We start from the raw sequence: 16,635 nt of genomic DNA, 5'->3' as shown, positions 1-16,635 counted from the left end.
AGCTCCAAACTGTAGTCTCGATCATCTCAAAGATGACCAAAATCGCAAAAATAGCCACTTACATAGAGGGGAAAAATGTGCTTCCGACTATGCTTAGTTATGTATGTATTTATATTTATATTATATTATAATTAGAAGTTATGTAATTCTATTTTTATACGTTTCCCGTCAATCATTCATCGTCTACAAAATGGGCATCTATCATTGGCGGGTAAGCAAACCGGTCCGTCACATAGGCTTTGTGGTTTAGTTTATAAAATGTGCAAAAGGTGAAAATGTGTGTTTGGCTGTCAGACGTTTAGATGTTTTGGGACGACGAGACGTACAGGGAGAGGCGGGCTTTTGGTGAACCAGTCGTCTTACTTCCGAGTTAGAAAAAGAGCCACCAAAATAATTAATCTTCCCTAACGAATTTGATTGACCAAAATGTGACTTATGTTTTGGCCTGCTATCTGCTTTTTGGTTGATGCTACAGAGAGAATGTCTATCCTCACATTCAAAACCACACAAAAACTTAACATATATCAGTGGACTTTTGTAGACATTACTAATCATTAATGTACTATTAGGCGGCACGGTGGGCGACTGGTTAGCTAGTTCGCCTCACAGTTCAGAGGTCGTGGGTTCGACCCCGGCTCCGGCCTCCCTGTGTGGAGTTTGCATGTTCTCCCGTGCCTGCGTGGGTTTTCTGCGGGTGCTCCGGTTTCCTCCCAGATTCCAAAAACATGCATGGTAGGTTAATTAGACACTCTAAATTGCCCCTAGCTGTGAGTGTGAGTGCGGATGTTTGTCTCTGTGTGCCCTGCGATTGGCTGGCAACCAATTCAGGGTGTCCCCCGCCTACTGCCCGAAGACAGCTGGGATAGGCTCCGGCACGCCCCGTGACCCTTGTGAGGATAAGCGGTATGGATAATGAATGACTGAATGAATAATTTACTATTAGCTTAGTATACTGTATTTACCTTTTGTGAGATCTTTGGTTTGGTGGTGCGTTGCAAGATTTTTCTGATGCAAAATACTATGTGCCTTGGCTCAATATGGGCTGGGAAAAACTGCTAAATTGTTGCGAGGACAATGCTGACTGAAACTAACTTTCAGACAGATAAGCGCACAGATCACTGATATTAAACAAAAAAAAAAAAAACACCTCTCATCCACAAAGGTTAAAGACTTTAAAAGATTTTTGTTTGTCAACTGGCATGTGTCACTTGTTATTAGTTATTGCCTACAAGCGCTGATTTAATTTCATGGCCAGATGGTAGAAAATAGATGAATGCATATGTTAATCAGAGATGAAACGATATGAATATTTCATATCACAACTAGCGCGACCAAAATTATCACGGTTATCAGTTTCAACACAGTACTGCTAAATGAAATGTACGCAAATAAAATATAGATACGTGCACCTAAAGCATGTGCGTGTGTTAGCTTGTTTTTTGATGTTACTGCGTTTGGAACACTGATGTATTCGCTATCAATTTGCCCACTCCTCTCCGTCCAGATTGGTTTGGACTCCAATGAATCAGAGCAAAATGTAGAGAAAACCAGAACATCACACGTCCATCTGTTGCGCCTGCACCAAAGGTCCCTGTGATATTTCCTGTGAAATTAATGATGATGGTGATATGGCGCCTCACTGAACAGTGCATTCGCTCCGTAAACTGGAACTGCAATTTGTAGGAGTAAGATATTCCCTGGTTTTTAATTTCTGTCTGTGTACTCTTGTTACTAGTTAACCACAATTACAGCACAGCACATTGGGTTTTATTTATTTGTAAGGGCAATTTATTTGATGACATCAATGTTTTAGAAGCACATTTTTAATAGACTGGAACAGCAGGTTTTTAGATCACTGCATTATTATACTGCTGATATTGGCTGAGGACCAGTCCAGGATGCACCTCGCCTTTCGCTTAAAGGCAGCCATGGGATAGGCTCCAGCTCACAGGGAACTCTAATCAGGACAGGCAGAAAATGGATGGATGGATGGATGGATGGATGGATGGATTTTGTTTCAGTCAATGTTATAGTGTCCACCCATACACTATAACATTGACTGAAACAAAATCAATAACACAAGACAATTCCTCGACAGATGCGCATGTGATCGTTGGATAAAAGCAGCCCGCTAATGAGGCATGTACACAAAGGAATCCAACACCTGGTCCACCAAACAAAAAAAAACAATAACTGACAGGATACCCATGCTATAATGTTTCCATGGTTGCAGTGTTATGGGATGTTTCACCCTGAATTACTCTTAGGGTTTATTGTCAAAGCCAATTTAGTACAATGGATTAAAACGTGAGATGAAAAGAGGAGCTTATAGTCTTTCGGACTTTACATACATGATCAAAAGCAAATCTTTTTATATGAAAAGGACTGGTCCGAAGTGATGATCATCTGATTTTAAGACCAATTCCCCATTTTTGATTGAAATTAACAAAGCCTGATAATCGGATGTCTTTTAAGATTATCTCGATAGATTATTCTGAGGAGTGACATGTTTTAATGAGCAAGTGCTATAAAATAAAAATAAATCTGCTGTGGGGTCAACACAGTAAATATCTGAATCCAGGTCTCCGTGCTTGTAGTGCGGAACGGAGGGCATGACCAGCAATCAATGAGTGACTGAAATATAAGCACAAGAAACAAGTAATGGCAAACCCCGGTCTCTGGTGTTAGCCAATCAGCTCCCTCCTATCCTCTGTGTCTTATCCAGGTGTTCCTTGTTGTATTGTCAACTTGTCTGTATTTAGTTCCCCGCATACTTTCAGTTCTGGTTGGTTCATTGTCATTTGTCAATAGTCATCAGTCCGTTAACCCAAGTCCTGTCCTAGTGTTTGTTTAGTTTCTTTTTCATCCTTATTTTGGAATCATTCCAGTGCCTTGTGGCCTTTTTGCTTTCTTTAAATTAAGTACCTCATATTACACTTAATTTTTGCCTCCTGATTTTGGGTCCTTCTCCACGCATTTCGTGACATGCTGCCTCTTGCCCTTTTGCCTTTGCAAAAATCGTTACTGATTGACAGAGTTCAAATCATTTTTTACAGGGTAGGTAATAAAAGTGTGACCGGTCCTTGCTCAGTATACAGTAATGTTAGCCCAAAGAGCAACGACAGATCAGTAAATCAATGAACGGAGCTCAGTGGAGGAAAGAACTGTTGATACAAGCTAATGGCTCCCGCACACGACCATGTTATGGCTCCTACCAGTGCTCTCTAATATTGCCTAGTGCCAACCCCCACCCTGCATTTCCATTTTAATCCTTGGGGTATTCTTTACATCAGGCTTTATTACTCCCACTCCTTCAAAGCCTGTTAATTTCTCTTTAACTGACTTTAGTGGAATTCTATTTAACGGCGTGACTCTGAGCCATTTTAGCAATCTAAACTGACAGAGTTGGATAAGCCTATGAGGTGGGCCATCTGCACATACGTTTGTGTCATATGCCGTATAAGAAGCATTGATATAAAGCAGCTGGCCCATGAATACTACCGCTGATTCACTGAACGCATGCAGTGCTCCATTTTATGTCGATAGCTAGAACTGAACCAGATACTGCACACTAAAGATACAGTTGTATAATGGAATGTTTTGATAATTCATACAGTATATAGACTGCATAGCTTTCTGAAAAAGGTGGTAACCTAGATGACTTTAGCCTCTAGAGTTCTACGAAGTCAAAATATTGAGTGCGAATGACGCATGGGCAGAGTTTAATGGAGTCACAGATGATGGCTTTAGAGCACAAATGTTTCACTTGAGTCGTTAGGATCAATTATTTAGACATTGATCATTCTTAGAGCAGGGCTCCAGATGAATATTTATTTACTTGGAGCACATTATGCCTTAACTTAAAATTTTAGGAGCGCTGGGAAAAAAAATGGCGAATGTAGGGCTATTTATTGCTCAAGTTCCATCGCACCATAAACCCTAAGTCGAAGTTATACATCTTAAACTACTGAAACGACTAAAAAGGTAAAGTTAATGTTTAGATCGGCAGTGAAAGTATTATCAGCGCATTTCGCACACACATGTATGCGGGCATCTTGGGGCATTTGTGGGTATCGAAAAGAATATTTGCAGTTCAATTGAATTTGTTTGCCTGATGAAGGTGCAGGCATTGTCTGTTGCGAGTGAACGGTTGTCTGTCTATATACAATATGTGCTCTGCCACTGACTAGCGAGCAGTCCAGGATGTGTCCCCTCTGGCACACAAGGTTTATTGGGGTCATCCTCGTGGCTATTGTTTGTTAGAGTTATGCGGGGTCCGACGTTGAAGCCTTTTTGGGTGGTAGCCCTGTCAGATGCAGTACTGGTCTCATATATTCATAATATAATACTTTAAGTTGACTGATTATTTCATATGCAGCGTCTTTATACTGTACGATTGCATTCATGGCTGTGTGTACCAGCCTAACTCAAATCAATACATTGCGTTTGCCCACATTAATATTGATACTTCCAAGAATAAGTCAATACTAAAAGTATCAAAATATTAACGTTGCACTGACATTCCAACAATGCACAAGCAAAAGGTAGATTTTTTGGGTTACTTGTTTATGCCTGACATTTGCCCCTGTGAAAATGCGTAGTTTTTTGCTCACAGCGTTTGCCTGTCATATTTTTTCTTGTGTCGTCACAACATCCTGTTTCTGCCGGCATTGTTTCAGTGATAGCGGCAGCTGGGCATTTTATAAAAAATTGAGGGTCGGTTATTTGTCATTCGTCTGCAGCCTGGGTACCCTTCCGTCATTCGTTATTCGCCTTTTCTTCGGGGGGGGGGGGGAATAGTACCCAACTATAGGCCGGTCCGCCTCTGATTTTAAACGGGCTTCCATCAGCGATTCTGTCTGCAAGCCTCTTTGCATTTGCATTAATTGCTCATTTTACTTAACAGTAGAGCACATCCGCTACTCTTGAGGGTTATGGTTGCTGATGTGATGCTGCATGCATACGCAAGTGTCAGAATGATCACAACAGAGTTTGTTCTTATTTGCTTCGCCCCCTGCGACAAAACACTGTCTTATCATGGCTGTACAATTTTGCAAACACACAGCTCCTTAATTAGCTTCTGTGTTGCTCGCAGTAAGCCGCCTTAACCGTTCCAGCAGATAAAGTGGCCAGGAAGTTCACCTCAGAAATGCGCACTTCCTGTTCCATCAACTGAAGCATTCTGGCTTTTGAGGTTACGTATATAATCATGCCGTACAGGCTGAGAATATAAGACACATTCTTCCCTTTGCAGTGTGACAGAAAAATATGTTCTTCTTCAAGTAGTCCATTTTGGCACATAAAGAGCAGAATGAAAAGAGAAAGTGGTTTTATCAGCTTGTACAATTTCAGGCCATTACCAGGTGTTCTGCATCGGTGCCAACCCGTATTAGACATTTGGTGAGCAGAACAGTGATCAATCTTTACACCCGAGAAAGGATCTGGACAGCCATAACCAAATACAAGAGTGCTAAAGGTACTCGCGACATTGTTACCGTGGCAACCAATCATGCAGGGCTGTGTGTGTGTGTGTGTGGCTGTGTGTCTGTGTGTGTTGTTTTCGACTGTGAGATGCAGTGTTGCAATGGTGTTGGGAAAGACCAGACACCTAAAAGGCAGGGGTGTGGGGATGTGGGTGATTAGTCACACAGAGCCACAGGAGATTGAGAAGGAACCTGTATGATTAGATAACGTACTACACATTGAGTGAAACATCCATGTTAAGCTTTTTTACTACAACTATAATCAAAAATGTATATCAAATCAAGCACAGAATTGTACTATGACTTCAACATGACGACACGCAGCTAAAATATTTATAAATCCATTACTTCCGGCTATAGTGGCTTGCTCCCCCTATTGCAATACTGTCTGAAGGGAATGTGACTAAGATAGCTATGTTATTCCAAACCCCAAGGACACACATGAAATAACGACACAAGGACAGGTTCCACTTGTTGAAATACTGTCAACATGGCAGCAACGTTTCAAACATAAGGTGGCGTTGCTTAGTGTCCCCTGGTGCATCCAATACAATCCAGAAACATTTAAAAAGCAGCAGACAGCACACACGTTAATGCAAACATGACTACTTGCATTCACGTGAACGCGTATAAACACCACAGAGAGGAGCTCCGACGAACCCTCCGTTCCCCAGAGTCTGCGTTCTCTCTTTCTAATATGCAGCAAGCCAGCTGAGGCTCTGCGAAGAGAAGATGGAAAATGCTATATACACACTGGACCACAAGCCTCATTTGTGTTATCACTCATTACTCAATCAACAGAGGCCTCATAAAAGGAAAACACGTTCACTTTGTCAGGTGAATCGCAATTGTCAAGATAAATATTGCATTTGCACAGTTTCCTTTCAACACGTTAATGCTATGAGCTGTAGAAGGCTAAATGAGTGCACATTACCATTGATGTGTTTTGGATTCAGCTCAGTTTTAAATGACGATGAGTGACTTGAGAAACCTCTCAACTGCGGCTCTATGAAAAACAACAAATAGGCTGGTCTCATGCAGAAATTGACTTTCATATGAATCCTTGTTTCCTTCTGCTTACAGCGGTGCTCAGAGATATGAGTGACCCGACTTAGAGGGTTTTCATTCCCTTTATTTGCTTTGCCTTGAGAGCAAAAACTTGAACAACAAGCGTTGTATGGTGGCGGGAACTCAACTGACTTCACAACAAGAAGCAAATGGGCAGATAGTGAACACTTCTTCAAGAAAGATGCTTCAAACTGTTTATTACCAGCCCATGTTGAAGAACAAGGATAATTAAATGTTGTGTATTCAAAACAACCATTATACATTTGCCTTAGAAAAGTCCACTTAGATGAATGCAAAAAGGCCACAGACAGACAAACGAATAGCATCAGTGTCACAGTGTTATAACCCATTAAGCAACAGATATTTGAACACAAATGATGGATAAAAACATGTAGACAGACAACGCTCACTGACATCTATCCTCTGCGAAGAAGGGGTGACATTACTGCAGCTTACTGAGGCAGGTGTGACAATTTCCTCCATCTACATGCACTGCATGTCTGTATTCTACTGCCCCCATATGGCCAAGGCCTGCACAACAGAAAGAGCCAAACAGTCACAACAAATTATTCAAATTATTTATAACTGTATAATTCATCCATCCATCCATTCATTATCCGATCCGCTTATCCTTACAAGGATCGCGGGCGTGCTGAAGCCTAACCCCAGCCGTCTTCGGGCAGTAGGCGGGGGACACCCTGAACTGGTTGCCAGCCAATCGCAGGGCACACAGAGACAAGCAAACAACCGCACCCACAATCACACCTAGGGGCAATTTAGAGTGACCAATTAACCTACTATGCATGTTTTTGGAATGTGGGAGGAAACCGGAGTACCCCGAGAAAACCCACGCAGGCACGGGGAGAACATGCAAACTCCACACAGGAAGGCCGGGGTCGGGATCGAACCCACGACCTCTGAACTTTGCGGCGGACGTCCTAACCAGTCGACCACCAACTGTAGAATTCTTTACATTCTATTTAACTATGTTATGTGTATGTGTGGTACAAAACTATAGAGTGCTATTTTCCTCATTAAAAACACATGACAAAAATAGTTTTTGGATGAATAGAATTTCCATTCATTTCAACGGGAAAGGTTGATTTGAGATGCGAGTGTTCTGTGTTGTGCGTGGTCACAGAATGAAATGTATCTCAAGGAAGTATTTGCCACCAAGACATAAACCGCATAATCACAACCATATAGATGTAATTTAAAATTTGTTGTCACTTGTAGATTCAAGATTTTCACAACAATGCTTTTAAAACGACAGTAAAAGCATGCTTCTGTACACGACCGAGGTCATGAAATAGATACTCTTGTTTGTTTGTCTATTTTCAGCTAGGATTGGTAAAAAATGAAGAATAAAGCCTTCCTGAATCTGCGTGTGAACATCCGTCCGTCCTCCTCTTTATCTTTCTTTGGCCCTGGCTAAATCGTCTTGAGAAAAGAGCATCGTCCCTCGGGCCCCAGCAGGTTTAACAGGTGTTAACCTTTTTCTGGAATGCTCCTGCATGAGGCACAACAGTGTCGCAGAGCAACACATCTCATTCCCCCAGCAGCTTGTCGGCTGCCAATCACACAGGTGGAGATGATGGGTGGGCAGATCAGGCTCCCTCAATCCCAAAGCAATTTGACTTTTTGCTTCTGAAATGGAAAGAGATCAGTAAAACACACCTGGATAAGTCTTCATTACAACTATTTATTTATCTATTTTGACCGAAGACCATCCTTACCATACTGTACACCCTGTATTCATTTACTGAACGAGCATGCCAACTAGTAGTAGAAAAGTTGTCCAATTCAGACAAAAGAGCTGTTACGGCAAATCCTTACATTTTGACTACCATGACCATATTTAATTTTTATAGATGCATCCCTCCCACACCAGCTGCCTTGATAGGTTGTATGGATTTGGGTTGAGATATGCATTTTTGGTTGATGATTACCATGCCACGCAGCAACAAGGTGGCTCATCATCTTTCCTTGTGGCTTTACTTTGTCGAGTTTTCAAATTCCCCACTTGCGTCTTTAATTTTTTGTCCCGGTACTTTGGTTTCCCCGGCAATCAATACGTAAATATGGTGTTTATTTTCACTCAAACACTTTGATTGATTTACTGTGCAAGGAGGTTCGCTGTGCACTGCTGCATAATGGCTTCTTGTTGCTCCTCAGGCATAAGTTTAACGGAGAATATATGGTTATCGTTGTTAATGTAACAAAACAAACATTTTCTTGTAATACATTGCCGTAACAAAAATTGTCCAGCACGGTAAACGTAAAAAAAAAAAAAAAAAGCTAAAACATGATGGTAGGTTCATTAGACTTTGGGCTTTTGACTTGCTTGTCTATACATGACCTGCAATTAACTGGCGATGAGTCCAGGCTGTACCCCGCCTCTACCGTGATGTCATTAGGCTCAAGATCACCCTAATGAAGATGAAGCAGTCAGAAAATGGATGGAACTGTTGTCCTTCTTTCTTTTTCATTCATGGTTCATCCATCTATCCATCAATCATTATAGTCACATTGATACCTATGAGCAATTTAGAGTCCTTCCTTAACACAGCATTGCATGCTTTTGGGATGCGGAAGGAACACGTGGAATCTGGAGAACATGCAAACTCCCCACAGAACCTTTGATTGTGATGTATGCACCATGCAGATATGTATGATTCAATGGCTGTGTTTATATGCACTGTACAACATAAAGCCGAGCAGTGCGCTGCCACACCAATTGTTTCCGCTGTGTGTTATTTCCCAACAGTGTTTATTTTTTCCTCAACTGGCCCACTGGGCCCACTTTGGCACACCTGTTTCCACTCACCAGCTGATTAACCCAGTGGCATGCTATTTCCCCGCTCAACAGATGCTTGCCACTTGTCTTGGTTTCAACTCGATGCAAACGAATCCCTCCTATGTGTGGCTGGTGATGTTTTGAGGACAGTATGTTCTTAGACAGAGTTGTTGTATGTGGACCTCATTGTATTTGTAAATTCACAATAACATTGTAATGTTTGATTGACACTGTCATATATATTGCATTTAGCAATGTGTTTATTTTGTCTGCAGGTCCAAAAGTGAACTACATCATACTAAAAGGTGACAGACAAAACCTCTCCATTATCTCTTTATAGATACGTATTTTTTTAGATGCAGTGCCCTCCTTAATAAGATGTGTTAAAAGCCTTAAAATGAATTACATTGGTGCAGAAGCATACTCTGAAAATTGTAGAAATGTTTCATCAGACACAGACTCAAACTCCTCCAATGTACGTTCCAGACCTCAACTCCATTGAAAACCTGCAGAATGAGCTAAAAGGGAGAATGCAGAGGATAGGACCCAGGCCGCGGGATGATTTGAGAAATTGTACAGGGGGGGATGGTCAAAGATCCCTCTTTCTGTATTCTCCCATCTTCTGAAGCATTATACAGTACAAACGAAAAGAGTGGGTGCTTTGGGTTTTTTTTTTGGCAAAAGGGGGTCGTCAATTTACATCTGCTAATAATTGTGGCACACATGATTTGATGTAAAATAATTAGTTCTTAATGTGGGATTTTCCTTCTTTAAAAAATATTTATTATTCATATATATATATATATATATTTTATATTAGAAGCTAGAACACATCTTAACCAAGGGTGCCAATAATTATGGAGGGCCGTAGCTATTGCACTGGATTCCAGAAGATTATTTACAATACAGTATATCAGATTTTTTATTTTTTCAAGAACTCTTCACAAAAGCTGCTTAAACTGCCGTACAGGCCTATGCTCCCCCATGGGATTCTAAAAAGGTAACAGTCTGCAGTTACAAAGCCCATTTCCACCTTCAAAGCACTCAGTGCATATTACACAGTAAGTCATTCATTCAGGGATGCCGGTCGCTAAAATGCTCATTCAGACACATTCATACACTGGCTGTGTTTACTTGCACATCCATAGCTCAACAAATGGATATAGTCAACATACAGTATGACCTTGTTTAGATTCTGTTATTTACATGAGTAGCTGATTAAATTTTCATGTGGATAGTCAGCACCAATCTACATTACACTATACATTTCCTCTACAATTTAAAAGTGGCAGTTTCTCCGGAGAAATACTATTGTTTGCCATTACATAGATAAGACTCAGTGTGGATTGACATTAACATTCTATTTACCCGCCATCAGATACAGTTACAGCTTCGCTCCATGTTTCGTCCTTAATAAGTTAAAAGCATACTCAATTGGGCACTGATTTGGCCAGAGAACAGTATTTCAATTATTTGCCATATTATTTTGACATTGTATTTAGGTTCATTAGTGCCATCCCATCAGATTTTTTTAGGCTGAATCTGAAAGTATTGCACAATATGTCTCATGTAATGTTGTCACATCATTGAACTGTGGGCCATCCGTGTAGACAAGCCAGGATTGCATGGCACTCATCGGTGAACAAGATTGTTGGAAAATGGTGACCGAAAAGGTTTACGCGTAACTGCAAGCCTCTGGAGCACCCTACACATTGACCTTTGCAGGCCACCAGAGGCAGCAACAGCTTCAAATACCTGTTTGCTGCTTTGTAATGGCATTTTAGCCACTGCTCTCTTCATGTGATGTATTCGCAGAAACATTCCTTAGTGGGCCTTTATCTGCACCCGCCTCTATGTGCACCTCCATCAACTAGAGAAAAATCCACGTAATTCCGCAGTGTCAGATACAATAATAATGCTATCCTAAATGTAGTGTAGAGTTTATCAGTGGGGTTTATCATCCCCCATGCTAAAGTCCACCTCTTCGGAACATAGTTGTGGTGATATTCCACAAAAATCCTTTCCTGGGAAACATCTATTGGCTGTTCAAAATGCATTTTTCCAGAGTGTATTTTTTTCTCGGACTTAGTCGTCCTTCTTCTCCCTTCCCCCAACACCAAGACTCAGCATTATCTTATTCTCGATACACTCAGTATGATCACTCCTGCAGACTCCCCTGACGCCCTCTGTCTCTGATGCACAAGTGTAACGCACACACGTTCGCATGTACACACTCACAGACTCATATAATGTATGTCTTTGTAAGACCTGTCACTCTTTTCTTTCCTTTCTTTATGCCATTGAAATTGAAATAGACATAGAAAACAACAACCAAAATTTGAAAGAATATATAAATATTCTGTCCATCCTCCTTCTCTGCTCTTTTACAAATGCCATATTTCATATTGAAAACTAGCGAATGATGAAAAATGTTTAAATTGGAGAAGACACGCATTCTATAGGAAAAAAGTACAGTGCACAGTACTCTAAAATCAGTTGGGACAAAAATAACAATTTTGGGGTTAAATTTTACCCAAAAAGAACCGACCCAGACTTGGGTCAATTTGAACCAAAAAAATGGGTTATTCAATGAACACAACAAATTTGGTAAAAACAATGCAAACAATTGGGTTATTCCATTATTTTATTTATTTATTCATTTTATTTATAATGCTAAGGATACTGCCCCTTCCTCAAAAATGTACTGATAACAACGACTGAAAGTTTAAAAAAAAATGTATCTATCTTCAGGTACATCACTCCTGACGTTGACATAATTTCAGCAACAATAACAGTAGAGGATGATGTATATTTGGTCAGAGATGGGCACTCCGTCCTGGGGCCAGACCGGCCGGACGCCCATTTTTTAGGGGTGACACGTTTGAAGGTCTTGATTAAGCAAGGGCAGAAGAGGATTTTAGTCTGGCCCACTAATTGGTCCTCATGCGTGTGACATGGTCACGAGGCAGTCAAAGTTCATCTCAGCCTACTCAGTGTTATGCTTATGTTAACATGGTTGGGAGGTCATTTGTTCTCCTTAGCTATGGTTTCATAAAGTAGAATGCATACGTGTTCAGAATTTTGTTCAGCACATTTATGGTGGAAGTGAGAACAAATCTAAATTAAAAAGTAGTGTTTAGAATTGCGGCAAATTCAAATATTTTGTGTCATGGTGCTTTTTAGATATGAATTGAATGAAGACACGGCAGTCTGCAAAGTGGTATGATTGACAATAAAGTGACAATAACGCTGATTGGCTGTCAGCCAGGAAATGCAAATCATTGCATGAGATATATGAATTTGTAAAATGGTATCCAATTTATTTCAGTTCTTTAAACCAAGCATTGCTTCCTTGCGGTCATCACCAGACAACTGTCTCACACTTTCACACGGGCTGTGATGAGTTGTGGGTACATCTTGAAAAGTGTGTTGAGATATCTTGACCTCTTGAGGAGAGTTGCGCTCAGTTTTCAATCACCCTTGCTTGGAGATTAAAAAGCCGCATGGATGTAAATAAGAAATAACCCAGAATTTTGACCCAACACAAACAATCCAAAAATTGGGTTAATGATATAACCCAACTGTTTTTAGAATGTGGAATCTTATTTAACGGACTAATTGAGGGAAAGGCTTGTCTGTTAGAGCGGGAAAAAAAAAGCAAAAAAAAAAAAAAAAATACGGACTTTTGCGTTTCTGTCTGTGGACAGAATAGTGCACTCATTTCTGTGAAACAACAAATTGTGGAGTTCTTGGTTCTGAATGAGCTTGCTGCCTCCGACACGCTCAGCAACAATTTTTATCCCTCTCACTGTTGGCAAAAAAATGAGAATTACTCACTCGCTCATGACAAGCTACATGATAAAAAAAAAACATCCAGCTTGAACGGAATCACTTTAAACGGTTTGTTAGAACGCCTACAAGTATCCCTATTTTCTCTTCGTCTTACCATGGATTTCCTCTAAAGTGGATTGATGGCTTATACTAATTCCATCCATCCATTTATCTTCTGCTCTCCACAGGGGCTGGATCGAGCCTGTCCCAGCTGACTGAGGGTGAGCGTGAGAAGCAGGGTAAATACAGGACCAGTCACTCGCCAATAACAGGACTGACATATAAAGTAAGCCCTTCACATTCAGGTCAGAAACACTCTAAACTGCTGTTGGTGCCCTAATCGGAATAAATAAATCACCATGAAAATGTCAGAGAATAATGAAATTCCGTGGTCCTATGATAAGTGGCCAAACATTTGCACAGCACAGTTACAAGTCTCATAAAATGTTTCTAATAACATAAACTGTTATTAAACTGAGGTGGGCATTCCAACAGACTGAAAGAAGTCCTTTTGATTCAGGTGAGAAGCTCAATTATTCAGGAGTGGCTCTGCTCCTTCGATTCCCCCGGAAGAGCTGGACAGAGGGAAGTTTGGGCTTCCCTGCTAAATCTACTGATGCTGATTCATATTCACACTGAAATGTTTGCATCGTATTGCAAATTTGCACACAGTTTTGGGACTACCGTAAGAATCTGGAGTATCTAGGGAAACCGGCACTTTCTTCTGCAACCAAACTCACCAATAGACAATTGTGGTGCCCCCTGCCCCCATTGTAAGAAGTGATAACTTGCCTCCAGTTAGAAATCAAATAGACTGCGATTAAACTCTTCTAATCCCGTGTAGAACAGTGAGAGCCAGTTGGGAAAGATATGATTATAGAGACGCTACTCATGCAGTGCCAAGAGGGTCCGCAGGCATCTTTCACAATGGCCTTTTAAAACTCCGTGAACACTGTGCGGTGAGCTTGCTGCATTAGTTCATGACCAAGACTGTGGGTTAGACAGCGGATGAGGAAAATGAGACACCCAGGGAGATGAACAGGATCTCATTACAATTACCATATAACCACTATTACACACTCACCAACCTCACATATTCATAATTGTCAAAGATGGATGGCATATTTTGTGTGATATTGGCTGTGCTGTCACAATTACGAGGCGGAGAAGTTTGACAGTGCCAACAGAGGAGCAACAAGACAAAAAGCACGCAGGGTACAGCTCATTAAACGTGCTTATCGTTGATGGGAGATGGCTGCTGTTTTTCTTTCTTGGTGGAATAAGCATGCAAATCAGAGCACTCTATCCGCTTCTTCTTGTGAGGAATTCAAACTCATAATGTCCCGAAGCTACTATGAATTAAAATTTTGCAACACAAAATCTCTCTCATTCTTTTCTTTTTTTTCTAGGGATCAGAGATGGACTGCATTGTACGTTTATGTGTCGGCACAGTAATTTGGTAGGAACTGGAAGAAAACATTTTGCAAGTGTTGCATTTCTTTGCAAAGATGCACTCCACAAGCATGACATGTCCTGTGACAATCAATAAATGGAAATTTTATGGAGACATACTCCACAGCACAACAAAAACTACAATAATATGTGTTCTTGTAAGAATGGGTGCTATATGTTTTTTTTTTTTATGGAAAGACTGTTTTAAGACAAATGACACACAGCTTTAAGGGCTATACACTGAGACTACCGGGTATTCAATTTGAGTTTGATCATTTGTACTTGGAGACCACATGGATGTTCATCGTATAATTACTAGGAAGATGTATATTTATATACGAGAAAGCTGCACGAGTGGTGAGCACATCTGTCTCACAGTTGTGATAACCGGCCGGGGTTTGACTCTTTGCTTTGTCCTTCTTGTGTGGAGTTTGCATGTTCTGCCCATGCTTGCGTCGGTCCTCCAACATTTTATTTCATGAGCTTGATTTTTATGACAGTGAATCAAGCTGTCATGGTTCAGCTCATTCAGTTAAATATAAGTGAATTCATAATTCATACACTGTATAATAAATTAAGCATCACATTGCGTGACGTTTCTTTCATGTCAAAAGACAGGCACTCAGCAGCCACAATATTAGGCACATCTGCATAGTCTGGTAGTAGTACACAGTACATTTTGTATCTATTATTGGATGGCATACTTCCATGCCACTGATGAGTTTTTCTGTAATGGAAAATTTAGGAAAGGGGGAGCACCTTTGAGTGTCCAGAAAAGCGCTATATACATATGATGCAGTATTATTATAATTTTTATTATTATTAAATGTACAAGGCTGGAATTTATGACAATTGCTGTTGGAATGTAATATTTTTGTTTGGTTTCATCACAGGATTGTGACACTGATGAGACTTGGGCAAAAGTATCTCTTGGAGTGCTGACTGTTGTCAGCGAGGATGAGCAACTCATTTCAAATCAGCGCCACCTGCACCCAATTTCTCTGCCATAATTGTTGAGGGAGGTATTGAAATGGATGACGTCCAGAATCTGCCTGAGGCAATTGAACTTTTGTTTGGATTGTCACATGCTTTACAATGCCAGTCATTGCACTCTAAGATTTTTGCACTCACTGTGAATTAAGATACATTGCACTTGATGACATTGTATTTAACAACAACAACAACAACAACAACAAAAAACATGTATAATTAGAGGGATTTTTTTCTTGGGTACTTTTAATACATCCTTTTTAAATATTTTGGAGTATTATTATTTTGGAAAATTGAAGTGCACTTGTTAACATGTTGGTTCTCGTGGTCTACAAACTGTTATTATAGTTTGAAAGCTGTTTACTGTATTATTTGTACAGATGTGTTTGTTTTAAAAAGTTGAAATGGAAGAAAAATAAAAATAAAAGATTTTGAGTTGAACTTTCAACTGTTATCTTGATTTATGTTTAACTGTAATTCAGATTGTTTTAAATTGGAACCTGCTTTTCATTCCTTTATAAATATTTTTAAACACTTAGATTGCTGAAGTCAAGTTTGCATGTTTTTTTCCAACTAAACATATACCTTAGTCAAGTGAAATAAATACAAGTTAGTGAAACTTAGATAAGTATGTTATATGAACAGAATAGAGTAAATTTAACATGCAATCATTTAGTAGATTAAAATAGTACTTCGAGTAGTCTTTACTACTCTACTTGATTGTTTTAGTTGCTCAAACTCATTTTTAAGTGTACTCTACAAAGAAAGTTTGAGTTAGTACAACTAAAATTAACTCGTTTTTCTTTCTTCATGCTTTTTTAAAGTAATGATAACTAATGGGATTTTACAGTGTATGTTGTTAAGCAAGTTTCTATCTATATAATTATTTTTGCTGTTAAGATTGCTACCTAATGTTTTCGGGTGTCCTGAAAGTATTCATGAAAATAAAAAAAAATAAAAATATAATTCGGCAACGAAATCATGTGTTACACTATTATAACCCTAGTTCAGGGT

General features: G+C 40.0%; 1 long non-coding RNA gene across 2 annotated transcripts in view; it reads right to left on the bottom strand.

The window, feature by feature from the left end:
- LOC147149930 (uncharacterized) overlaps window positions 1-16,635 on the bottom strand; it is a 408,789-nt gene that overhangs the window by 101,086 nt on the left and 291,068 nt on the right. The gene's annotated exons all lie outside the window — the stretch shown is intronic.

Source organism: Filicampus tigris, chromosome 3, assembly GCF_054856515.1.
Source record: "Filicampus tigris isolate MCC_2025a chromosome 3, RoL_Ftig_1.0, whole genome shotgun sequence".
NCBI lineage: Eukaryota > Metazoa > Chordata > Actinopteri > Syngnathiformes > Syngnathidae > Filicampus > Filicampus tigris.
Note: the sequence above shows the minus strand (reverse complement) of the source record. Positions and strands in the feature narration are given on the sequence as shown.